The 27,494-nt window shown below is 40.3% G+C and overlaps 1 long non-coding RNA gene across 1 annotated transcript in view; it reads left to right on the forward strand.

The window, feature by feature from the left end:
- The first annotated feature begins 2,569 nt into the window (after positions 1 to 2,569).
- Positions 2,570 to 27,494, forward strand: part of LOC116659830 — a 45,443-nt gene continuing 20,518 nt past the window's right edge. Inside the window, exons 1-2 of the long non-coding RNA XR_004315192.1 lie at positions 2,570 to 2,676; positions 19,380 to 19,509. This is a non-coding gene — a long non-coding RNA (uncharacterized LOC116659830). The remainder of the gene's footprint in view (positions 2,677 to 19,379; positions 19,510 to 27,494) is intronic.

Raw genomic sequence — 27,494 nt, forward strand, 5'->3', positions numbered from 1 at the left:
ACGTCCCGATTTGCATATGTTTTGGATTTCAATTTCCTCTTTGTTTACCCTACTTGTGTGTGGTCTGGAGAACATAAGCTAAGGAGTTAGTTAAGTAAGGTCATCTTAGGTTAGTAATACTTTTGGGTACCTGATGGAAACAAATGAAAACCTTTTGGAGGTACACGTCTGCAACCCAGACCTCCAAGGATTCTTGAAGACAAAGTCTCTCAGAAGATGACATCACAATCTAAAAATGCAAAACACAGGAAGACGTGCACCACCGTGAGGGTGGGTCAGCAGAAACAATACCAGAAGTAGACTCCCTAGAGCTGCAGATTTAGAATCGTTAGGTACACGATATAAATTTAAAACATTGAAAGAAATAAAAGATGGGAAATGTGAGAAAGGAATAATACACTACTAATAACATTTTAGGCAAGTTTAAAAAGAACAAACCTCAAAAAATTACTAAATATTTTAGACAATTTGAAGAGCAGTAGACTAGACATAGCTTAGGGAAACAGTACAGGAATTTGACAGATGGAAATAAAGACATGAACAAGAGTGTAGATCAGAGAGGGCCGTAAATATGAAGAAGTAGAAGAAAATCAGAAGTAGAATGAGAAGGTCTAGCCTCATCTAAATATTCTAGGAATTTTTTTTAAAAAGTAGAGGACATTGGAGGAAAACATTCAATCTGGTGTTGACATTCACAAGTCATCAGATTTACATAGCCAACGTGATGGAAGAGAAATCCAAACTTAGATTCTTTAAATTCAAACTGCTGTACAAAAAGGATAAAAAATTAAAATCTTATAACCTGAAAAAAACTCAGATTACTAACAAGAATAGCAGTTAGTCTCAGTTTTCTCTATGGGAGCTGGACGACAGTGAAATGTCTCCTTACCCTCTACATTTCTGCCAGAGAAGTAGTCCTCTTGTCCACCCCCCACCCTCATGTACTTTCATGCCTTCTTATCTTGACTAAGCCTGCTTTCTAACCACTGCTCCAAGACCCACGCCTTCTCTCTGCTTTTTAGAAATTCTTCATCTCTTGAGAAATTACTTATTCTTTAAGGTCTCATTCAGTGCTCTCATGCCAGTGAATTCATCCCTAGTCTAACATGATACAAGACAGGGGTCCACAAACTTTGTCAGTCCTATGTCTCATCTATCCAAAAAATTCTATAAATTCCCTCAATAGATGCATTTTTTTTTACCTCAAATCATATGTGACAACTATTGTATACATATATATACACACACACACTCAGGTTGAACAGTATGAAATTGCCAGTACTCAACCTTTTTGACCAATGAAAAGTATATGACCATTTCATATAGTTCAACCCAATATGTGATCATAATGTCCCAAAATATAAATAGAAAAAGAATGATATAGGTAAGAAATAAATGATGTTTTAAAAATAATATCCTTTCACTTTATTTTCCTGGTACAGGGAGACTTTTTCTGCACTGAAGCATATTATTATTAATAATGTTCTGCACTCTTAGGTGTTAAATGTCTTTCTAATTGTAATGGCTTTATACTCTTGTTAGCTAATATCTCAAGGCTCACTATACACTTGAAGCAAGATTTGTCATTAAGAATAGTGGCTCTTCAATCCGTATTTCAAATCACTGTGCCATTTTCTCACTGTTTCCTTGTGGGACATTGTTATTATTATGTTCAAGTCATGATTTCTTTTCAGGAATTTTTTTTTTTTTACATCATGTATCCATGTAATTGTAAGTCAGTTACTCAAAACTACATATAATCTGTGAATCCTCTTTGCAGGCACACAAACTCAAATACATTGGAATAACCTGTAAGCAAATAAATACACGGCTGCAACTTTTAAGTTCCCCATGTGGAAGAGCTGCCCCCTATCCCTATAATACTGTTACCATCTGACATCTGAGCCAAGTCAAAGGCTCGATGTCAATCTGCATATTAAATATATGCAAACTTTGAGGGGAGGGTATAGCTTAAGTGGTAGAGCACATGATTAGCAGGCATGAGGTCCTGGGTTCAATCCCCAGTACCTTCTCTAAAAATAAATAAATAAATAAACCTAATTACCTCCCCCCAACAACAACAAAAAATTTAAAAAGAGAAAAAAGAAAAATTAAATATATATAAACTTTACTTTTTATTTACAGGAGAAGAAAAATTTCTAACATTTTCTTTTTAAATCCAAATATAGTGCACCCCATTTTGAAAGGTTTATAGTCAGACAGACTTGAGATCAAATCTATATACTCATCAGCTGGGCAACATGATAGCTTATGAAATTTTCAGGGCTTGAGTTTCTTAGTGAACTGGGATAATCTTGTCAGGTAGATCCTTTGGGGAATCTGTTCAGCCCACTGCTTCTTATTCAATAGCTACTTTTCCTCCCACTCATGAAGGAAGTGTTTATACTCCACGAGCTTTCCTCCCTGGCCAAGATGGGCTGAAAAGGGGAGGTCCTGGCCCACACTGGGCTAATTAGATTCTCTTCCTGGAATTTAGAGCTGGAACACTGTGTTGGGAACCCCATAGTTGAATGCTGTACCTACTGAGAGTTGAAGTCATTCATGTCTAGTCTGAGAGGCCATTTCCTTGCCATGTGCACAGAGAAACCAAAAGAGCAGCTTTGCCGAGTGAGATGAATCACAGACGCTCAGAAGGAGGCAGAGTGAGCTTCACAGGTAAACGAGCTCTCTAACCAAGTTGAAGAACAAGTCTATGGCTCTCTTACCTTAGTACTTACTTGCATAGCTTTTCAAGGGGAAATGATATCTTCTCTAAATGGATTTACTCGATAAATGTCAGAAATAAAAGACTGGAAAGCTTTCATGCAAAGAAGCAGAAAGTACAAAAATGATACTTTGGCTCTGCCCAAATCTCGTCCTAAGGTACTTCCCCTGCAAGACTATAATTACGGCAGAGTTTACCCTGAGCTGCAGTGAGTCATTACAAAAGCAATTATTGCCAGCAGCTCTTGTTCTGGGGCCGAAAGTTGAATGGGAAATTTAATAGTATGAGGAATATTTTTTTTTCCTACCAGACTAGTTCTAAGAAATGGTATAAATTGAATGTGTATTTTTTTTTAAGACAAGCTTATCTTAATTGAGTTTTTCATAACTGTGTTCTGCTGGTTATGTATGAAATGGAAAAGGGGGAGTGCACAGGAAAGCAAGCGCTTCAGTGTCTAAATTATTTGTGCCTCTGTACTTGGCTTCATGCCTTTCTTTGCACCATCCTGAGATGCCCTGCAGCACTCAGCCCTGGACAGAGGGGTTGCAGAGGCTCTTTTATGTGATGAGTACCAAGATGTTAGAAAACTCGGAATAATGACCAGAGAGTATTGTGGGAAGGAGCGTTTCCAACTCTGTGTGACTGTCCATACACATGGGAATCTCTGATGTGTGTGTAACACCTGAAAAAGGGACAGAGTCTCATTGAGAATACCATTTATTGATCATGAACTCTGTGCGAGAGTGATGCTAAGGGTGTTGCCTGAGTTACCCCGTTAATCCTTGCAACATTCACAGTAGTGTAGCTAATTTTAAAGATCAGGAAAATTAAGCTGAGAGAAGATAATTAAGTTGTTCAAAGCCAGAACATGAGTAGATCTGGTAGAGTAGGGGTCCAGCCCAGAGCTTGCCCAGCATCTCAACCACCCTGCTCTGCTGCCTTTAGCCGTAAAAGATTTGTTATCCGAGTGAGTGTATATGATACCTCAGTGAGTCCTAATATTTGTGTGGATAATAAACGTTCGACCTGGAAAGCTGTTAATAATGATTTATATAAATTCTGCCTTTTATGGTGTTTTTCTTTTAATTAACAGTGTTTAATGAGTTGCACATTTGGATTAAAGTGTTCTGTGAGTTAAAAGACATCTATTCTGTTAATGTTAAATGACTCCATAGAAAATATAAGAGTATTTTCATCTGGAAGTGACAGAAACCCATTTTTAACCAGTTTAATGAAAAAGGAAATTAACTGGAAAGCTACTTGCTTGGTTCACATAATTGTAGGATGAGCCACAGGAAGTAATAAAGTTCCTGAGGGTATCAGAGACCAGAACTGGGAACTCAGTGTTGAACTCCCCTTGTCTCTTTTGCTTTCTCACTTCTATCTTTCCCTAAAAAGAGAAATTGGGCATGGGATGGTCCGGGGATTCATCCTAGAAGCTCCAAGACTCCTGGGAACAAGACAAGAAATTTCCCCCATGGTTATGGGAGAAAAATCCGCAATAAAGACTCAGATTGGTCCTGAAACAATCCCAGAAAGACAGACTCGTATGAGAGGACTACACTTGGACTTGTATCCATATCTGTGGTGATCAAAGGCACTGATTTCTAATTACCAGAAGAAAGAGCACTTGTACTGTGTACCATCTAGTTTTGATTCCTTCAGCATATTTACAAATACTTTTTGGCATGCATTAAATTCCCCAAATACTCCCACCTGATAAAATACAGCTACTCTGTGTGTAGAAACAAAACTGCTGCTTCCAAGATCCTGTCCAGATTTTGCCTTCATCCCCAAATATATAGTCTTTAAATATTTTGCCGTTCTTCCTCTAACGAGTTAGAACTTAGAAAAATTTTGAAAATGTTGGATTTTTATGATGGCAAATACAATTTTTGCTTCCTTTAGTATACAGGTAGAATAGTCAAAATAAAACTTCCATGGAGAAGGAGAAGGGGGAAGTGACAGGCAGTGGCCACAACACTTCAGTGGAGAGGGATGGATTCCAATCCTTTGTTGTCTTGTCTACAAGACTAAGCTCCTTCTTCAGCCAACACGGCTGCCGCAAAGCCTGCCTGCTGCGTGGAGTCTCTCACCCAGCATCGTCCCTGGATGTCTCTAAGGGGAGCGGGGCTGTGAGAATTCCCACCCTGGGGCTGCATCTTTACTAAGTGAGGTTTGAGACTGAGGTTTATCTCCGGGAGTAAGGAACTCAGATCTTGTTCTATGACATTGGTTGTTCTTCCAGCCATAGATAGCCCTTGAAATCCCAGTCAGCTATCTGACAGCTTCATTTTCTAAAGGCTGTAGGACTGATGCCAGAAACTGCATCTGCTCATTACCTTTGAAGGAGGACCCTACCCTTTTGATTGCTTATCAATAGACCTGGCATCCCGGCCACCCTCCTTGGCCTCTGATTAATGGCTTCTGTCTTGATTCTTGCCGCAGAGAAAAGTGAAAGACAGGATAGGGTGATAAGGCAATGCCAGCCCTCTTCGCTCCGCACAACTGCATCCAAGTCGCTCCCCCTGTAGCGGATTACTACCTTTGTCAGAGGGAGGAGAAACTCGTCTTCAGCCGCGTTTCTCACTGCCCTGTTTTTGCTCGTTAGACTCTTGTCATGGGGTGCAGGAGACTCTGCTGTCTGACCTTTACTGTTTAGTGTTGCTGAGGCCGTCTAGGAAGGGTTTCTTACGGGCACATGGTCTTCCTTCTGCTCTCAGATGGACCAGTTTGTCTCCTGATTGTGGGATTTTACTGAAGACTGAAAAACAGAGCCTACAATCCAATATGCTGACATTTTTCTACCAGATCACTCAATTTCCAGTTTTGGGGAGGAGGGTACAAGATCGAAGGTCCCAAGATATGGCAAAAAACCTGTAACCAGATGCTGTGTAACCTTGCAACAGAATGTTTGCAGCATCCCTGCTGAGGATGAAGGGAGTGATGAAGGTTCCCCTATTCCATCTGGACAAAGCCAGCTCTACATTTTGGTTCCCAAAGTTTTCACCTCCACTTCTGGTACAAACCTCATAAAAAACAGGGTGTTTTCAGTCTGAAATGTAAAACACTGAGCCTAATCTAAAACAAAACAACAATATCAACACCCAAGACACCCAAAACAAAAACTTACTGTAAGAATGTCAAATAGAGAGCCCCAGGTGTACCAGGGACGGGGCGAGGGACTTGGCGCTGGTGAAACTCTCTGTCTGGTGCTCATCACCAATTTTCTCTCAAGATCATCTTTATTCTTAGGGCTTTATCCAGGATGCAGCGAACGCGATGGCTGGTGGATTTACTCTACCACGTGTAACGTGGGAGGTGCACTGTGGTGCTTATTATAACACGATCACTGCTCTTAACCACAGGTGCACAGAAGAGACAGTAGGGGAAAACTTAGTATTTTGCTTCCCGCCTGGACTCTGAGATGCTTGAGATCAGACACTGGGTCACATTGGTCTTTGTGTCACATAACTTAGCAGAGAGAGAACCTTGTAGTAGGCACCTTAAAAATTAATACATGTTGAAGGCAAGAAGGCAGAGAGGAAGCAAGAAATGAGGTTACCTTCTGGGAACCCTTTAGATCTCCCTTAGACACTCCCGGTACATGGGATAAATGGATAAACTCAAATGATTGGTCAGCAGAATCTGCAATGGGAGGAGGAAAAGAGAGCAAAACGTCCATTTCAAATCATAGCGTGTCAGTAATTCCCCTTAATGCCAGGTGTGCTTGTGGCTGCTTTTCAGCTGCCAGTCACACTGAGGTGTGCCGTGCATAAAATGCTCCCCGAAATCTCCTTGCAATACACTGGTGGTTTGACAGATACTAAGCCTATCCTTTTCAAAGTTGCTGCTTGTATCAAAGCAATTTAAAAACTGAAGAGCAATCTGACAGTCGTTTCACGCCTGCAGTGTGTGGCTCTGCCCCCTTTATTTACAGTCTGTCCACATTTTAGGAAGTGCTGATTGGGCAGATGTTGGAACAGAAAAAGCTCTGACCTGGAGGAACTGAACAGGATCACCGCAGACCTTTGCGAAGGAACCTATGCCCTGTTACAAAGTTAATTAATTGCTGAGGATGAGATAAGATGGCCATTCTTGTCTTGAGAGAGGAAACTGACCTTTCTTTCTCTGGTAACAACTGGAGAGTGATGGAGCGTTCTTTGCATTACATGCTCACATTCATTCCTCCCTTCAGCGATGCTCCTAACATAACTTTTTCTTTTCCAACCAAGGTAAATGTAACCACTTTTGTAACAGGAACCATGAATTGTCCTCCTCATCTCCTCAAGGCCGGTTATAAAATAAGAGGTCAAAAACAAACATTTTCCTAAAACATAAGAAGACAAAGAGTCAGGAGGTAAATTGACTTAAAGACAGCATAGTGCTATAAATGCTACATTAGCTTTCTAAGGTTGTCATCACAAGGTACCACAAGCTGTTTGGCTAAACCACAGAAATGTATTGCCTTGGGGTTCTGGACGCTGAAAGTCTGAAATCAAGGTGTCAAAAGAGTTGGTTCCTTCTGAGGACTGTGAGGGAAGGGTCTCTTCCTGTCCCCTCTCCTAGCTTCCAGCAGTCCCTTTGCTTGTGGGAGCATAACTCCAGCCTTCACACGATGCCCTCCCCTGTGTGCGTGTCTGTCCCCAAATGTCCCCTTCTTACAAGGGCACCAGTCATAGCTGGATTCGGGCTCAACCTAATGAGCTCATTTTAACTTGATGACCTCTGTAAAGACCCTCTCTCCAAACAGTCACATTTTGAATACTGAACATACGAATTTTAGGGAAACACAACTCAACCCACAAAAAATTCAGAAATAAATTAAAAAAAAATCTTGACCAGACCATTTGACCATACCAGTCGCCTTGGGCAACTCCTTGGCCCTAAGTCCCAGTCTCTAAAAAATGAAGCTAAAGATAGTTATCTAAGGTATGAGGAGAGTTATAACTGGAAAATGGAAGGCAGTAAGCCAGCTGTGGGGTGGTTAACTGGACGCTGTCATTACTTTGCTTTCCACTTTAATTTCTTCCATCCAGTGCCACTATGACTCTGGATTTTGGACTCAGTCTCAGAGAGATCCAGTAATTTGTTCAAGGTTACACAGCCGAGAAGGGAGTAGACCAAGGATTAAAAGGCAGCTCTGTACACTCAAGATTTAGCTGGGTACCATTTTTCCCAGTGCAGGTGGTGGCTGGTGGTAGGGTCAGAGAGGTGGCATCACATAAGACCGTTCTGACTGCTCTGAGGAAGGGGACAGCCCACCTCCCTGCAGGGCTCGAAGAACTCACTGCTTTCCAACTTGTTTCTGGACTCTTTCCAAAAGAGATAGTGGAGATAAAAACACTGTTCGAATTCACAGCAGTCAACCGTTTTCTTTGCAGCTTCAAGACCTTTTACATTCTTCACTTAGCATCTAATCCATTATTAAAAGCAAACAAGTGTGTTGACCATCCTGCATGCACTTTCTCAAGCGGCAAATGAATCTTGGTTATCCATCTCCTTTGCCATTACTGAGGCAGCTGCCAGGGTGCCAGGAAAGAAATTGGGTCTTCTTGTAAAAGTCATGTTTGTTCACTTGCTTCTGACCTCTGCTGCCTCCTCCGAGGAACAGATGCTTCCGCACTCAGCAGCAGCTGTGGGCTGGGAAGGTGATGCCAGCCAGGGGTCTGACCTCCTGTCTCAAGCATGTCCTCATTTGAAGTTCGTCTATTCCAGGCTCTGCATCAGCCATGGCACAGCCTCCTGTCTTGAAGAGCAATTCACAGAGAGGATTTTTGAAAGCTTTTTGCCAAAACCAAATGGAAGCAGGGATGATACATTAAAGAATTTTGTCCTACCTGAAGTCACTGAGTGAATTATGCTAAGATAGACATTTGAGCTTCAGCCTGTATCTTTGTTGCTGGAATCCAAATGAAAAGTTAAGAGGATGAGGGACCCCAGAACCTCTTCCTCTACCCCCTCCCCTCCTCCTTTTCTGTCTTCACCTTCTCCTTCATTCTCACCATCATCAGGGAAAGCCTCTGCTCTGATTTATTCATTGTGTTTCTCCCTCCACTAAACTGTAAGTTCCTTGAGGGCAGAGGGCAAAGCTGTCTCCTTCATCCACATAGTCTTTGCACTAATAATAGAAACTGAATGAATATTTGTTTAGTGAATTTAGCAGATGGGCTTTTGAAAATCAACAGGAGGGAAACCATGAAGATAACTGAATTAACTTTTGTAAGTTGGTCTTTGTGTCATGGCTGGATGATATCCCCAGTCTCTGTGTAATGGAAAGCAGGTAGATACTACAAACTGAATGCTTGCCTCTCAAATCCAGCTCTTCTTTCACTGCTGTTCTGACTTAGGATAAATGGTCCATCTTCTTCTTTTTTTTAAATATGGGTCTGATGAGATGATTGCATAAAGTAATCAGTTTCTGGCATGTGGTAGTTTTTCCATCAAAGTGATTTCCTCTTGCCAGGCATAATGATAAGTTCCCCTTTAATTGGCGATGAGGCCCAGCCTCCTTTCTGCAGGTGCAGCCAGAAAGCTCAGGTCTGAAACACTCCCTGGGCCTCTGTCCCTAATGCTAGTCCATTACTTGCTAGTGTTCATTTTTATCTCATTTTAATAGATGTATTATAGCTGAAATGTTTACTCTAAGCAGCTCTACAGTGCTTTTGAGAGCGGGCGTTGTCTGAATGTAAGTGCTCATGTTTATCCATCCCTATTTGTGCAGTTCTAACATACGGAATATGGTGGAAAGCCAGCATGTCCCTATCATCTCATCACTTTAATTAAGGGTGGAGTCGGCTGGGAATGGGAGCTCATGGTACTGCTGGTTTCCCCTTTGCTGTCTGCTGATGGGCAGCAGGTTTGACCAAGCCTATAACCTGAACTAGGAAGCCTAGGTCTGGCCCTTTGCAGCGAGAAACCTCAGATGGCAAAGCTATACCGTCAGCCAAGCTGGCCTTCGGTTGGACTCTCCCCCACATTTTTCCCAATCCCCGTTTCTTCTTACTGCTATTAACCAGGCCAACTCTAGCTCGGCTGGGCTCTTTACGTCCTCCATCCTGACACATAGCAGTGGACTTTGGCTTGGCCGTTGAACTCTGATTTTACATCCTGGACTAGAATTAATAGGAAGCACTGGTCTTGCATCGCTGCCTGGTAGGCAGCATGTATGACTTCCGCATCAGACCGTAGGATGAAGAGCCTCTGGACTTACTCTGCTGTCTGAGCATGCAACCATGAAGACTTAAAGACTGCCATTTCCCCTTCTGTTTAGTAGCACTTTTATTTAAAAGGTGTATGTAATTTATTTAAAAGATATTTTAACTTCAGATAAATTTTTTGAACAGTGAAGATTATAAATCATTGTACATACAAGGATAATGCTGAAAAAATCCCCGCATTCCTAACAAATCTCTCTCTCTCCCCCCCCCCTCCTCTGTCCCTCCTTCCCTTCCTGCATATTCACATAATGGGGTGAATTGTCATCATTTCTGTTACAACAACTTATTTATTTCCTTAAAACTTTTCATAGTGTGACATTGTTCCTCTTTAGGTTGGAATTTCCCTGTCTTGTGATGCTGCCCCCTTTTAGAAAAGAGCCTTTGTCTTTTGATTCAACGTGTCCTCATGATATGAGGAAAAGGCAAGGGGCTAGGCTGCCCTGCAGCCTCTGGGAGGTCACCGGTCTGTCCAGGATGGTGACCTGGAGTCACCTTCAACAGCTACAAGAACGTCTGCCAAGTGACCTTGGCCAACTCACTTCACCTCTCTGACCTTCAGTTTTCACCTGATAAACTAGAGATAATAATAACTTCATAGTGGGTTCAAAGAAGATTAAATGAGACGACATCTATAAAAAAAAGTCAGTGCAACGCTTGGATCACTAGAAATAGAAGTTTATTATTATTTTTAGATTATTGAGACGGGTGTTGGGTAACGGTGACCAATTACACGTGAGTGGAGGGTACCTGCTAACGCAGTTAGGTGCGTGGTAAAGGCTTGTGTGGGTTAGCTTTTTAAACTCGTTTTCTAATTCAAAATCTGAGTATTGTCCACCTCCTGATTTTTCTCTCTTCCTCCCATTTATGTTAAGTAAAATGATACTTGATCTCATCATGCAAAAGACCGATTCCCCTACCGAGGCCAGTGGGAAGGAAAGAGTGCCTGCTGTGTGATGAGATCTGTGCCAGGCATGTTCACCCGCAACAGCATCTCTCATCTTGTCTAGAATACTGTATTGCATTAATTTTGTTATGTGTCTGATGTTCTCCCACGTACACTGAGTCTTGCATGGTACGGAAATCATGGACTCTGTCCCATTAATTTCTGTACTTCCAGCACATATACCTGTGCTCATTCAGGCCAGGGATGTAGTCAGCTGAAATTTACCTTTAAGTTTTTGGAATTTGGGGGGTTGCTTTTGTTTGTTTATTTATTTGTTTTTTAAAATAAGCACCATCTGTTCTGATTGGGCAGTGCCCACGTTTTACTAGTTGTTAAACATTTTAAATACTGCTCCTGGTTAGGTGTTCCATAGGGTTGAATGAATATAGCTTATCCTCCTAATACACATGAAGTTAGTGTTATTACTTCAGTTTGCAGATAAGGAGACTGAGGCTCAGAGAGGGCTTATGCAACTTTCACATCCTTTCAGAGTGTGGGAGGGAGCCAGGATTTGAAATCTGCTTTGTCTATTCCCAAGTCAAAATGCTTTCTCTATTTTGTGCTGCCTGCTATGAATCTGTAATTTCTTAAACAGTCTGGTATTGAATACTTGGGGCATTTCATAACTCAAGTCTTATTTTTAAACTCTTCATCATCCAAGAAAGAAAAGCCAAATGGATCTGTTGTGTATAGAACCTATTTCCCATCTCACTGCATGCCAGTCAGGCATGAGCCAGACTCCAAAGGTGTTCAAGCAAAACACACCCTAATCCATCAAGTGCGAGGTGATCATATACAAATAGCAAATCACATAATCAATGATCAAAATGGAGTTAACCCGATGGACCGAGAGGTGATCATACTAGGTGAAGTAGGTCAGACAGAGAAAGACAAATACCATATGATAACACTTATATGTGAAGTCTAAAAAAAGTGACACAAATGAACTTATTAAGAAAACAGAAACAGACTCACAGACATAGGAAACAAGCTTATGGTTACCAAAGGGGAAAGGTGGGGGAGAGATAAATTAGGAGTTCGGGATTTGCAGATACTAAATACGTATATAAAAGAAAGAAGCAACAAGGTCCTATGATATAGCACAGGGAACTATATTCAATAGCTTGTAATAACCTATAATCAAAAAGAATTTGAGTAAGAATATATACATGTATAACTGGATCATCACTATGCTATACACTAGAAGCTAACGTAACATTGTCAATTAACTATACTTCAATTAAAAAGAAAAAACAAAAAAAAAATTGGAGTTAATCCTTGCCTCCTTTTAAAATCGAGTGCTGAAAGATTTGCATGAATTCACAGTGAAATGCACAGGCTTGAACTATGAGAAAATAAATATCTTTATGTAAGCCACCCAGTCTGTGGCATTTTGTTACGTCAGCCCAAGCTGACGAATACACAGTGGAAACCAGTTTTTCCAAGGGAAGCCTGGTTGAGCCAAGCACAGATGACTATAACATAGATGCTGGCTAAAAATGGGTCATTGTCAGATCACGTATTCTCATGCTCTGTAATAATTATTGCTTTTCAACGAATACTTATGAGGCCCAAGGTAATACAGTTTTATCCTATATGAAGAGAGTGCAAAAACTGTTTTTGAGAAAATGCCAGCTTTGATTGACATTTTCGGTATGTTTATGAGCAGGTAAACTCCCTTTACTTCTCATCATCTTTGTAAAATCACGGGAGTCAGAAGGCCATCATGGTTATATTCATATCCAGGGACTTTGGGGGGACAGTTCGTCCTCATTTTATAAGGCATTGATATACTCGATCTTCATTATTGGGAAGTAAGAGGAAGTTTGAGTCTCCACCTACCTGTCAAGAAAGCAGGAGGGTCTGGGAAGGGGCCCAGCTTCCCGTATGTTTTAAAGCTTCCCAGGTTATTGTGATGTATAGGCAGAGTTCTCACACATACTGAAAATTCTCGACCTCCTAAGAATACCACTCTTTTTTTCAGCTATTGGTCTTTGCATAAGGTTCCTCTGCTTGAAATGCCCTTCTCCCTCTTGTGTTCATTAAATTTTTTCCCATGTCCCAAATTTCCTTTTTTGACACCACATAAGTTAGGGAGTTGATTTCTCTTCCTTGACCCAGAGAACTGATTCTTCCTTAAGATGCTACAGCACAAGCTTCACGGGAGGGTAGAAAACATGCTCCATGCCTCTTCCATTTCCAGCCCCTAACGTGGGTGTGTGCACGCACCAAGTACAAGCAGATAGGAGGTTCCTTGACTTTAGACAAAACCCTTAGCTCCCTGAGGATGTTACCTCATCTAGAAAGAACCCTTCCAAATGTGACATCCAGGAATGCAACATGAGCAAATCTGCATATCCCAACATTAAAGCAAGCAATGTGAAACATTCAGCTACATGTTTAGAACAGTGTTCAGTTAAAATGCTGTTCAAATGCAAAAACAACAGAAGGAACTCAGATCTGCCTGGGTGCGGAGAGCAAGGGGACACTGAGGGACACCTGCCTTTAGGTGGGGTTCTCAGATTAAGGCAAAGAGCTGTGAGAGACAGGAGCTTTCTCCTGACTGCCAGGTGACAGAGCCAGACTCCTTAGGGAAGGAGTCATGCTTTATACACAGCTAGTGTATAAAGACCTTTGGTTGGTGTTCGGTTGTCTCCATATCGCTTTGCCTGTCATCTGCATCACGAGCAGTAAAGAGCATTTACTGTCTATATCCTTATTTAATTACTCTTGTTTATCTGCTTGTCGACAAACTAAAAGTCAAGTCATTTATGGTACAAATATAGTTAATGAGATAAGCCGGAAACCGGGAACTCTACAAAGCCATTCACAGTCACCCAGAATGAACTCTGCTGATTAAGAAGCCCTAACACAGTTGTCCGTGTCTTCTTACTGCGCCTGCTCTTTGAATTTATCTTAGACATTCTCCTCTGCCTTCTGCTGTGAAAGGAAGTCTAGGGTGTCTGTGATCGTAGTAGGTACGATTTCTACAATCATAAAATGTCAGATATCAGTGAGTATCTTGCCCACACTTTTACTTCCTAGACTTTTAGAAAGAAAAGAATTATTTAAGGATTGTAACCAAAGATTCCCTGTCCAGCGCTCATCTGAGCACATGCGTCATCCTAAGGTGGTCACTGTCTCTCAGCTGCTCCCCAAGCCCTCCGAGACAGAGCTATCAGTCCTCCATCCCTGGTGTAAGTCCATGTTCTCCCCACACTCCCTTCCCTAACCTCATCCTCTAACCACACTTGTGGTGGAAACACCGTAGGGCCTGGAGAACAAAGTGAACAGAACAAACATTACTTTTCAGAATCACGTTGGACGTTCTCACCCATCTATCAAGGAACCTCTAGGGCTCTCCTCTGCCTGTAGGCTGCAATTGAGCATCTGAGCACGGCTGCCAGGTCCCTCACCAGTGGAGCCCTTTGAACATTCCTGTAATTATCCCTGAGCTTTCCTACACACTATTTACCCGCTGAGGACAGCAGGCTAATGCTTCTTCCTGCAGCACTCAGCTCATCCTCTGAACAAAATTATTTTCTGCTCTGAGCCACCATATGACCCCACACATATTTCTACGGTGGCACATAGTCTCTGAAATGCAATTGTTTATGTGTGTCAATGTCTTTGCCCCATAGAATTAGAGCTCTTTTAGGGAAGGACTCATGCTTTATACACGGCCGTATCGTAGGGTCCAGACCTGCGGCCAGCATTTACTGGAAGCTCAGTAAATGCTGATGAAATTAATAAATGACAGATGAAAACCAGGAGCTAAATGCATAGCTATTGTTAAGTAGAGGCAAGTGTATTACAGGTTGAATTAAATATCTGTGACTATTTTAGAATTATTATTAGTATTTTTCATGATGTCAGTGTCATAACTGGTAATAAATGCTGAAAAAGACAAATGTGTTGAAATATTTCTCTCCAGATTCTAAAGAGAATCCATGCTCTCTGTTATGCAAAGCCAGAATATTGAGTCCCAAACAAGAGACCATTGCCTTTTGGATTAATGAAAAAGGTGAAAACAAAACTCAGCTATAGTTTAGAAGCACTTGAAAATGGATCTCAAATGAATCCAGCTATAACACAAGCTGAGAATGACCAGGAAAATTCTCTTTTTAAAAAGAAATATTCTTTTATTTCTGGAGCAAAATTTATACTTTAATTTTTAAAAATTTCTTGAACATATTGGCTAACGTTTGACTTTTATTTCTTTTACAAAAAGCAACTTCAGGTTATTGATTTTCTTTGTACTTTTTTTCTCACATTAATTCTTGCTTATTATCTTTATCATTTTCTTCCTCTACATTCTTGAGGTTTTATCTTTTTTCTAGCATTTATATGTTTTTCTACTGAAGTATACCATGCAGAAAAATACATAAATTATTAATGCCAGGTGGATGAATTTTCCAAAAATGAAGACATTCTTATAACCACAACACAGATCAGGAAATAGAACCAGCCCTAGAAATAGTCCTTGCACCCCCTCTCAATCACGCTTTTACTGTAAGATAAGTGACTTTTATATCCTGCTGAAAAAATATGTCCACATCCAAAGGTCACTAAATTACTCTCTACATTGTCTCCTGGGAGCGTTACTGTTTTACTTTCACAGTTAACAGTCCCTTTGGGAATGAATTTTTGCATGGTGTCAGCAAGAAGTCAAGTTTGTTTTTTTTTCAATCATTTGATTTTGGCTTTGTTTTCATATGACTGTCAAATTGGCTCAGCACCAGTGGTTAAACAGAACTAAACATGAGTTCTCACTGATGTTTCCAACTCTAATCCCTTATAGCATGGATCATTCTAACCCTTACCCCTTGTCAATCTATAAATCCCAACTCCACAGTGAGAAACTCGACTCCCCTCTTTTACCATCCATTGACTTAATTGTCCAACCTGTTACAGTAGTACTAGAATTGCTCATTTGTATCCCCTTCACTGAGGTTTTTTCCATGCATTTGTAATACATTTAGATTCTTTTATCAGTCGGCATTCTTTCTTGGGATAACCCAATCTTCTAAATTTAAACGAAAAATCAACATTAACTCTATGTCATAAAGTTCTATGGGTTTTTACAAAATGTATGACAAATAATGCCATGTATCTAGCATATAGTATTACACAGAATATTTTCACCACCCTAAAATCTTCCGTGCTTTACTGTTCACTCATGACCCACTCGTGGTTTTACCCTCTCCAGAGTGTTACCTATTTCAGAATGGTGTATTGTTGGAACCATACAGAATATAGTCTTCATTCTCACTTACTTCACTTAGTGATATGCATTTAAGTTTCATCCATGTCTTTTTGTCGCTTGATGTCTCATTTCTTTTTTTTTAAATGCTGACTAATACCACATTGCTTGTATTTACCACTGTTTCGTTTATTCTTTGCCTGTTGAAGGGCACTGGTGGCTTCAAGTTGTTAGTTATTATGAGTGAAACTTCTACGAACATTTACGTATAGGTTTTTGTGGGGGCATAAGTTTTCAAATCAGCTGGATAAATAGCTGGGAACACGACTGTCATATGACAAGGTAAGTCTACGGTGAGCTTTGTAAGAACCTGAAAGCTGTCTTCCAAATGGCTGCACCATTTTCCATCCTCACCTGTAGTGGATAAGAGTTCCTGTTGCTGTGCAACCTTGTCAGCATTTGGTACTTTGATATTTTTTTTTAACCATTCTGATAAAAGTGTGGTGTTATCTCGTTGTTTTAAATAGAAATTCCCTGATAACAAATGAACAATTTTTTCATATGCTTATTTGCCATTTTGAACTTGTACTTGAACTTGAACTCATAGGACTTGTAGGACCTTCTGTAGAATATTTAATAGAAATGGTTTTGAGCATCAATGTCTTTTTTCCAATTTTATGAGGGAAGCTGTCAGTATTTTGTCATTAACAATACTGTTTACTGAAGTGTGTGTGTGTGTTTCCATGTAGAGTTCATGTGTCCCCTTCAGGAAAATTTGTCTTATTTTCCGTTTGGTTACAGTATTATAATTATACCAGTAATTTTGTTGCTAAAAATGGGGAATTATTATGGTTTTTAGATAGATTGGTCTATAATTTTTCTTTCTAAAAATGTCCTTACCAGGTTTTGGAATCAAGGTTAGACTGATATGATAAAATAAGGTGAAAAGAACTTCTTCTCTTACTGTTATAGAGAAGAATTTGTGTATAGTTAATTTTTTTCTTCCTTAAACAGAATTTATTGGCCAAGTTATCAGTCTTGTATTTATTTAGGAAGATTGTTAATGGAAATAGAAAATAATAAATAAAGAAACAACAAATAATTAAAATAGGAAGATTTAGGATTATCTGTGTTTTCTATCTTTTCTTGTGTCAATTTTGGAAAGATGTTAGGAATTTGTGTCTTTAATGTAAATTTGCAAATCTATTAGCAAAATGTTGTTTGTAATACCCCCTTCTTATCATATTAATTTCTGTCTGATTTGAAGTGAAATTCCCTTTTATGTTCCTGATATTTGTAACTTGTACCATCTTTCTTTTCTTAATCAGCTTTTCAAAATGTTTGTCAGTTTTGTTCTTCATTTCCAAGAATTAGCTTATGTCTATTGATTTTCTTTCCTGTATGCTTTTCCATTTTATTTGTTTCCACTTTGATCCATATTTTTTCCTTTCTATGAAAAATTAAAATTTTCCCTTCTTTTTCAAACTTCTTGAGATAAACATTTAGTTGCTTGAATTTCCACCTTTCTTTTTTTCTAATACACATTTTTATGCTCATAGATTCAGCTGTAAGTAAACTTTAACTATATCTCTCAAGTTTTGACAGACATATTTTCATTATTATTCACTTCAAAATATTATCTGCTTTCCATTAGGATTATTATATTGACCCATGCATTATTTATAAGCATATGCCTTCATTTCCAAATACATTAATTTTTTTTTATCTTTATGTTATTGCTTTCTACCTTATTCTCATATGAGCAGAGGATAAATTCCAAATTATGTTAAAGTTTGAAATTTGCTGAGACTAAACTATTGCCCATCAATTATTAATTTCGGTAAATGTTAGATACGTACTTGAAAAGATTGTTTCCTGCAATGATTGAGTATAGTGTTTTATATATGTCAGTCAGATTAGTTTATGAGTTGACCATAGTCTATTAAGTTTGTCTGAAACTGAGTTTCATTCTTTATAAACCCTGATTTTTTTCTTTGCTCTTATGATTAAGATACATAATTTTTAGAGGTCCCTAGAGGACATCTGGACTGTTTATCAGTGTCCCTCTTTCTTGGCCACCCAGAAATCGAAATGATGTATCCTCAGCATAGCACCCTTTTCAGTTGTTCAGCTACTCAAGGTCTTGGTTATAATAACCTCCCTCATCCGTTTACTCACATGTTCACCCTGTCTATGAACATAATTTCAATAGCCGTTTCAACGTTCATGTCTGCTAATCCCACTATCTGAATTATCTGAAGACTGTTTCTATTGACTACTTTATGTTCTGATTATGGTTTACATTTTCCCACATTTTTACACTTAAAGTATGTGTGTTTTTTATTGTACGTTCAATCTTGTGAATGTGTCATCAGGATGTTTAATCCACATAGATTTATGTTCCAACAATGACATTTGTATATAAGAGTCATAAAATTTCAAATGTTTGCTCAAACCCCCATAATGAAGATGCTCCAGAGACCAACTTCACACCCAAATGTATTTACTTTTTCACCCAAGTAATAACCCTTAAGGACTTCAATATGCTGGCTGTTCTGTTAACATATGCCTTATGCTGCTGTTATTAAGAATACACACTGACGACATACATGTCCCAAAATGGTTGTCAAAATGATTTTCCTCCCAAATATTCTCCTTCAGAGATGCTTGAGGCAAAGACAGAAAAGACCAGAAAAGACTAGGAAACCTAGAGAGGCTTACTATCAGGAAGATTTTCCCAAAGAGAGAAGGAAAATGTCAAAATGAAGAGTCCTGGTTCCTACAGAAGTTGACTTCCTCTCCAGTATCTCCACTGGCGCCCAGAATGAGCCCAGGCATCTCATTCTCAGTTGGCACTTGAATTTCCTTTGTTGGAATAATTGGAATAACATTGACCTCATGAGATTATTTTAAGGATTAAATGAGATAAATTGGGCCAGACTTTGGGTTTAAATTGTGATTTGGTACATTTCTGATTCTCAGTTTGCTCATTTGTAAAATGGGGGTGGCATTGACCACCGCATGTGGAAATAGGGCAGATGAGCTGAAATGATCATGTAAAATGACCAGTCCAGAGCCTGCTATACAGTCGCCATATAATGAAATACCAGAACTTTTTGCCTAACATTAATTTGTTTTAATGTGCTCTCACACAGACGCAGCATGTTCTCATTTTCTGAAGCTTTAGGGCAAAAAAGCACTGCTCCATTTAATTTATCTTCTCTCCCACACACACAGACGCACCCTCCTCCCAACCGTTTTCCTTTCTCTATTTTCTTTCTGCTCTAGGCTCAAGTGGATTAACTACTTCTGAGCATTAGAGACTGAGATGAATCCTCCAGAAGAAATCTCATTGCAGATGGTCCGGAGCCACACTGATTAGAATGCTTACTGTTCCGGCACGAAGACACGTTTAGAGGTGAGAAAGATAAAAACATTTCTTTCTTAAGCTGAGGATTTCCCAGAAGGTAATAAGAAAAGAGTCTAAATCAAAGTTTAAAAAAAATGAATACATTATCTGTTTGATGTTTACCCATTGGCGGGTCTTCTAAGTTAAGAAGAAAATAATGTCTTTGAGGAGGTTCACATTTAAAATCAGTTATGAAAAAAATCCGATGGCATTGAGTGTTTGCATTAGATAAGCTCCCCAAAGCCTGATTCTCAGAATCAAAGATTTTACATTTCCATTAGTTTTCCTTTCTACCATTCTACCAATGTAATAAAGAGTGCTGGGCCAAGAGAGAGCTGGACCAGCTACTTATTAACTTTGCAACCTTGAGCAGCTCATGAAAACGATGTGTGGACATCCTGTTTATTTGTTAAGTAACACATAATAGTTACAAGCATGCCTTCTCTTCTATTCCTACTGTTCCTGAACTGTTTCAGGTCCTCAATGTTACTTCTCAGGGCAACGTCCAAAACTAGCCTTCCTGCAGTCTTACCCTTTCTGGCCAACTCTCCACATTGCTCCTGGAATTATTTTTTGTTGAACGAAGATACAATATATATATATTTTTAACATCTTTGACCCTTGACTATGGCAGAGAGCTTCTTAAACTGCCACATCTCTGCCAGAACCAGTCATTATAAACAGGATCCTGTGGTATTTAAGGATAAAATTTGTATTCGTTGCTCTGTCAGTTAAATGCTCATCAAATTCCGATGTGTGAGGTGATACATGTCTTCCTTTAAGTTAAATTGAGGGCAAGTGACTCACTCCAACTAATGAATGTCTGCCGCCAGGGTTACTCCAAGGCGGTGCACTTCCTCCTCTCCTACTTCAGTGACCTGGAGGACTGTGAGACCTTGTTGACCTAAGTACAAAAAGAAAGAAAGATGTTTGCCCTATATTGTTCTTGGTGGGAGTGAGAAATAAACCATGGTTGTGTTACATCACTGAACATTGGAGGCCTCTTTGTTTTCACAGCACAGCATAACATAGCCTGACTAATGAAGTTGCTATTATTTTAAAATGAAAGAGATTCACAGAAAAACCTTGATTCCTAGCTTTAATGAAAAGCTAGAAAAATCTCTGACTGGGTTTGAACACTTGGAAGGCAGCAATGTGCTAGATCAACTAGGATCTGTGCTCTCTCATTCCCCACTCTCTTCTCCCTTCTCTTATTTTCATTATCTGCCCAACTATATGTATTTGAGTTTGTGGCCCCTGGTCTGCAGAATACAGTTCAAACCCCCTAATGTGGCTTAATGGGCCTTTCCTGCTTTGGGCTTATTCGTCCCTGCAGCCTTAAAAGACAAGCCCTGAGGCACCAGCAATATTGCATCATTGGAGGTTGCTCAGAGATTTCACTACATTCAATGCTTCTGATATTTTAAATATTCTGGTCTTTCTGCCTGTCAGCCTTGCTGTATTATTCATTTTTTAATATCCAACTCCTATTTTACCTCTTTGGGAAATGTCTCCACTGCCAGCCTCGTATTTCTCCCCAAAGATTTCTCCATTCTAACACTTAACCTTTTGTTCTGTCTTATTTATCCTCTGACTCCCAAACCCCAGTACAGTGCCTGGCACAGTAAAGGTGCACAGTCCATGCTAATGGGGTGGCTGCTAAAGAATGAGATTTATTTTTCAAATCTCAAAGAAATGTGTGCCCATGTTAACAATTCAAATAATACAGAAAAGCTCATGGTGGAATGAACACTCCCCCTCCTCACTCTTAGTGCCACTACCCAGAAACAGCCCTTTTCATACCATTTCTGCCTGTATGTATTCTGTTGGTGGCCTCCGTTACCTTAAGTACATCGTATGAAACTGTGTTTCCTGATTCATTGTTTTCCTCCCTTCTCACGCTGTCCTCGTCCCAGCATTTGATAGTACTGTTGCTTTATGTGTGGTCAGTTGCCTTTATAACTCTAATAATAAGCTCACATTCTTTTTTCTTTTTTTCTGTTCCTTTTGATAGTGTCTCTTAAAGTTAGCTTCTCCTTTCCTGACTGCCACGTCTCCCTCCCACCCCCATAGCCTCATTCTGGAGGCAACACTGTATGCTGACAAGGATGTTCCTATTCATATTGTATTTTTCACCCTGATCAGGTCTTCCCTGATTATTCATTCAGCTCAATTTCGTCGTTCTTATCGCAAAACCAGATGCTCCTCCCCTAAACATTCTTACTCTTATCTGTCCACCCCCCACCATCCACATGTCCTTCCCAGCCAATCCCTATCTGACCTGTCCTTCAAAAGCAAGGAAAAGCCCTCTTCTACTGTAAAAGTTTCCAGCCAGATCTGTTTTTTTTTTTTTTTCTCTTCTTATCCTCCTTTCTCTATTATTTCCTAAATCAGTGAAAGCATGGCTGCTGAATGCTGAGTCAGGGAATGTCCCAGGCACTCTGTGTACGAAAAGAAGTATAGTCTTGTAAGCCCGGTAAATCAGGAGTCAACATTTTTCTTTGCAGACACATATTAGACTTAATGGGATGAATTAGTAAATCTAGAAATGGACCTGTTTTAGAGCCAAGCCTATCATTTTTATAATAGTGTAGCATTTTCGAAGCATAATTCTGTAGTTCTTACAATTTGGAGCTGCCAGGCTCACTGAGGAAGCAGCCACTTTAAGGGAGGGTTGGATAATCAGAACCACTTATTGCTTACAGTGTAATTAGCCCAGCACTGGAAGGTCGGAGTCTCAGTTTCCTGACCCCAGAACTACCAGTTGTTGGCTGGACAACATCAGGTGAATGGACTTAACTCTCTGAACTTCTTCAATACTTGAGAAGTTTGGGTGAAATCATTTTCAAGATCTTTTCCAATCTTAATCCCCAGTAATGAGTGATGTCACTCCCCTGGTAAAGATGCTATAGTTATAGTCTCTTTATTCGTTTCTGCTGTCAGAGTCATCGGTGGTACCCAGCAGTGAAGGGACTTCTGGTGACTTTCTTAATGAATATCTGCTTTTTAATCTGCCTCGCATTTATGCTCTATCCTTTCTGTAATCTAACTCTGATTTTCCGTGGAGACATACCCAGGCTATCTGCATATGTTGATGGGCATGGACCAATCTGAGTGACTCACTACTTTTCAAGAGCTCTCGAGAAGAGACCTCTTGGACTGGAACCAATACCCAGACTACAGAGCTGAAAGATGGCTTAAAAACCATGTCCTCATGTCATCAGTCTTGACTTCTCTTGAAAGCAGAGCCCGAGATGAGAACCTGTTTATTCAAGATGTTCTTCCAGGAAGAAGGAGTGAGGAAGTAGGGAGTATAAGGAGGAAGAAAAAGAAAAGCCCATGTAAGGGGTCGTTTTCATATTTCAGCACCATGCTCGTCAGGACTCACGCCTGCACACTCTCTGACCCAGAGCCTTCTCCGGTGCTGCAGGAGCCTCCTCAGCCTGCGTGCAAGTCAGCCCAGGTGTGTGGGGGACTCAGCACACTCAGGGAAAAACTGCAACCAAGGCAGGGCAGGGTCTTGTAGGTGAACACTCTAGCCTCCAAGTCTGAGGGGCATGATCGTGTTCCCACAGTCTTGATATATAGAGCCGGATCTCTGGATATAGACAGAGATTAGGGTATATATATACATGAAGGTGAGGATTGAAAGTGTGTGATGGGTGAGGCCCCCCCACCCCAACCCATGGAGAGATGGCAAGGTGAGCCCACAAAGACATAAATAACCAGAGATGTATTAAAAGTTCTTGGAAGTCATTGAATGAAAGTTGATGTGCTTGGGAAAAGTAATCCAAATTAGATGTATAAGATGATAGACTTTAAGAAATGAGGTCCTGTTCTTTGAAGGTTTCATCCCAATGAACTCCAGGTCAAAGTGGTCCCTAAAACAGACATAAAACAAAGCAGGGAATGACACCAAAATTTCTCCTATGTGATGGGCTATGCACTTTGCAGCTGGACCTTAACAAGAGTGTAATAGAGCAGAAAGATGCAAAGAGAGAGAGTGGATGTGCTCCGAGTGCTTACTCTGTGCCAGGAATCATGCATACCGTTTGCCACTTTATCTTGGGGCCACCGCATGAGATAGGTGCTGTTGTCATATCCCTTTAAATGTAAAGCAAAAGAGACTCAGAGAACTTAAACAGCTACCCACAATCACATGGCTAGCAAGTGACAGAATCCAGGTCTTCCCAATGCTAAACTCTTTACTATCTCCACTATGAGGATTATGCTATGTAGTCTTTGTTACAATATGCTACACTTTCTTAAAGAACAATAATTTGTATACGTGTTTTATCCCCTACACATGTGATCAATGGCAGATTCCAAACTTATTTTCTAATTATGAATTATACAACCTAGCATAGTGAATTATGAGTAAAATTTGCTTAATAACTGCCTATGAGGAAGAGAATTTCTATTGAATAAATGTTGGCTAGATCATAGATTGACCCCTCCTGATTCTAATAATTAGGGTTGTTGTTAAGCAGATTATTTATTCCTCTCATCCACTCACCATGCATAGAGTGTATTCCCTACACACTGATGTTGGGCTTGGCCATATGACCTATTTTGACAACAGAATGTTAATAGACATGAAACAAGCAAAGGCTTGAAATGTCCTTGTATGGTTGGACTTTTCCTTTGCACTTCCACCATTACCATTAGAGAAACCTGTCCTAGGAGAACTTCTGAGAGACACGTAGAAGAGAGTTGTTCCAACTGACCTATGACCTGCAGGTTAAAGCGGAGCTACCACAGCTACCTGCATAGCCATTTCATGCCACGGAGTTCTGGGGTAGTTTGTTATGCAGCAATAGCTGACTGATGCAATTATTTTAATATAAAGTATAAACACTGATAGTCCTGATGTGTTCATTAATTCAACTAATATTTATTTGGTAGTTACTGTAGTGGGCCCTAGAAATAAACTTACAAATAAAATATGCACAACCTTGTTGTCATGGCCTAGTGGGGGAAAGAAGTATTTCAATAAAGTATTAGAACAACATGTTGTTAGAGCTCTGATGGGGAATCATAAGAGGGTATGGAAACCACAGCAAGGACATCACCCTATTGTGGGTTTATGATAAAGAAAGATTTATAGGAGAAGCAAAATCTCATCTGAATCTGAAGAGGAAATGATATTCAGGTTAGTCAGGGTAGGGGGACACTTGGGAAGGAGAAAGAGATATGGGAAGAGAGAATGTCACAGGGAGAAAGAGAGGATTAGCATGTGAAATGTCCCAGGAGAAAGACACTAAGTCTACCAGGGAATGTGAAAGCTTTTGGATAAAAAAGGCAAAAGGAAGAGTGGATAAAAAGTCAGGACGGAGAGGTGACTGAACTCAGACAATGTAAGCACTTGTAAGTCTCCTTAAGAAGTTTGGATTCCCTTCTAAGATAACGAGACGATAAGGAATTGTTTTATTAAACTTTAAAAAAAATTCAAGTACTTTTCTTCTTCCAAAATTATAAATAACTTATTTTATGCAAATAACACATTTTGAAAATTTTAGGGCAAAGTAAAAATTTTAAAGATCCCTTCCAGCATCAACACACCCCCTCGAACGATGAAGCGCTGGAGCATTTCAGTTACCCAAGAGCTCATTTCATGTTCCTGATCGGCACACTCAGAGGACCACATGGATAATTTAATGTTAGGGCGTGAACGTGTACTTTTCTCCACTCTTTATTGCTGGCTTCAGACGTTGCTATGGGTACCCAATATCTGTTCCAGAAATTGACGTTAGTGTTTACTAAAGTGGGCAAAGAAGAAGAAAATCTTTCACAACTCATAATTTCCCCATGACCTGTCCTCTTGGAGTTTTCCCAGATCCCAGTCATCCCCTGAGCTTCTCCGCATGGAGACTATAAACTCCACAAAGGCAAGAACTTTCACTCTTGTCTGTTTGTTTACTGCCCAGCACGCAGTAGGAACATAGTGTATAGTAGCTGAATACGTGAACAAGTGGGTGACTGATTGACTTGCTCATATAAATCCCAGTTAGCTGATCCAGGTCAGCTTCCTCTACTAGACTGAGTTTCTGGGGTTGTAACGCAGATCTTATTCTTCTCTGTGCCTTCGGTACCCATCACAGTGCCTGACAGACAACAGACATGCAGTGGACATTAACGTCTTCTTGAATGAATGAATTAATACATAAATAAATGAAAAAAAGTAATGAATTACATGTAGAGCAGCTGCTGACTAGAAATAAGTTGGAGTCCAAAGAATTCAGTATCAGCACAGAAACATTAGTTTAAGGAAAGTGGGTTGAATTGCTGAAGCAGAGACTGAAAGACATGGGCAAACAAAAGAACAAATGCTGGGGGGACAGTATAGCTCAGTGGTAGAGGGCCTGCCTAGCATGCACAAGGTCCTGGGTTCAATCCCCAGTAACTCTATTAAAAATAAAAAAGTAAATAAACCTAATCCCCCCCCCCCCAAACAAAACAAAACAAAAAGAACAAATGAAATGGGAAAAAAAAGTAAGTAACCAAAAAAAAAAAAAAAAAAAAGAGAGAGAAAGAGGAACAGCATGCCTCAGCTCTTTCTGTCCTATCTGCTTGGGATATTTTCAGCTTAATTTGCTCAATCTGCCTTCTCTGGATGTTCCTCCCTTGATCATTAAGACTCAGCCTAGATATATATTACTGTGATATTTTAATTCCTATAATGATGAAGATGATAATAATTACCTAGACCAAATTATCTTTTATCTTTCCTTGAAAGGCATATGAAGAGAAGGTAGGTGTGGACAGAAAATAAGTATTTCCCACTCGGTTTCTTATTGCGACAAGTCTTCTGGCTTTTAGGTGAAGAAGACAGTCTGGTGATCCTGACCTTCCCCTGTGGTTTTGTAAAAAATGTTGGTTTCCACCCGTTTTCCAGACTGCCTGCTTGGGAGCTCTTTAAGGGAGCACAGCTGGATTGTGCAACATTTCTTCTGGGAACTGTGCTGTGCCTGGGAAACCCTGACCAACATTGTGAGGCCCCAGAGCTCACACTCTCATCCTGGACCGCTCTGTCTCCTGGTGGGGATGCTCCTAAACAGAGCTTCAGATCTGATGCCTGATTTCAATGCTGCTAACATGATAGGGAGAAAACAAAAGTGGTCCATGCAGAGAGATGTCTGTGTCAAAGCTGGTTGGGGAAGGTCTCTCAGGTGCTTTGTGAGACGTCTTTCACAATAGGAAGGCTGCCAACGAGATGTCTCTGGTTTGATTTATGGTGTGAACTGTGTATTTACTTGTCCATTTTAATTCTAATAACAGACATTGCCTCACCCTTGTGCAGCTCCGCCCGCCTTCCATTCATTCTGGAAACACTCATCTGGGGAGTGTAGGTTTGTTCTGGGCGCTCTAGCCCTGATGAGGTATCGTGCAAATCTCTCAAATTGGAGACCCCAAATCCCTGAGAACAGAGCTGGTGATGAGAACACAATAGCTTTCTTTCCTTTCTTCCACCCAAAACACTTATTGAGGGGGAACTCTGAGCACAGAACTGCATGAAACCAGAGGAGTACAGAGAAAGAGACAGAGGATGGAGAATGCTCGAATGTGTACACTGTGACAAGCATTCGGTTTGACCCAGTCATGTACAATTTTTCCCCAATGAAACACTGCAAGATTGTATTATTATCCTGGTTTGTTCACCACAAGAGAAAAATAGAGGTTTAGGAATATCAAGTAACTTGTCCAGGTTCATACACCCATTAAGCAGCTGCAGTAGTAAAGGCAGGAAGCACACCTGGGTGTCCCCAGAGGGGCTCTGGAGCCTCACTGACACCTCAGTGTCATTACAGTCACGATGTCGCCGTCTGTTAACAGAGGGCTATTCCCCAGTAGGCTCCCACTGTGGAAAAGAAGTCAGTCCTCCACAAGGTGAATTTAAAGCACCATCTGGACAGAGGAGAGGGTTTTTTAAGAGGGTCATACCAGGCTTACAATGCGCTTCTCCAAGGTCCCAGAAACCGCTCCCCAGACTCAGC

This window comes from Camelus ferus, chromosome 25 (genome assembly GCF_009834535.1).
Source record: "Camelus ferus isolate YT-003-E chromosome 25, BCGSAC_Cfer_1.0, whole genome shotgun sequence".
NCBI classification, from domain to species: domain Eukaryota; kingdom Metazoa; phylum Chordata; class Mammalia; order Artiodactyla; family Camelidae; genus Camelus; species Camelus ferus.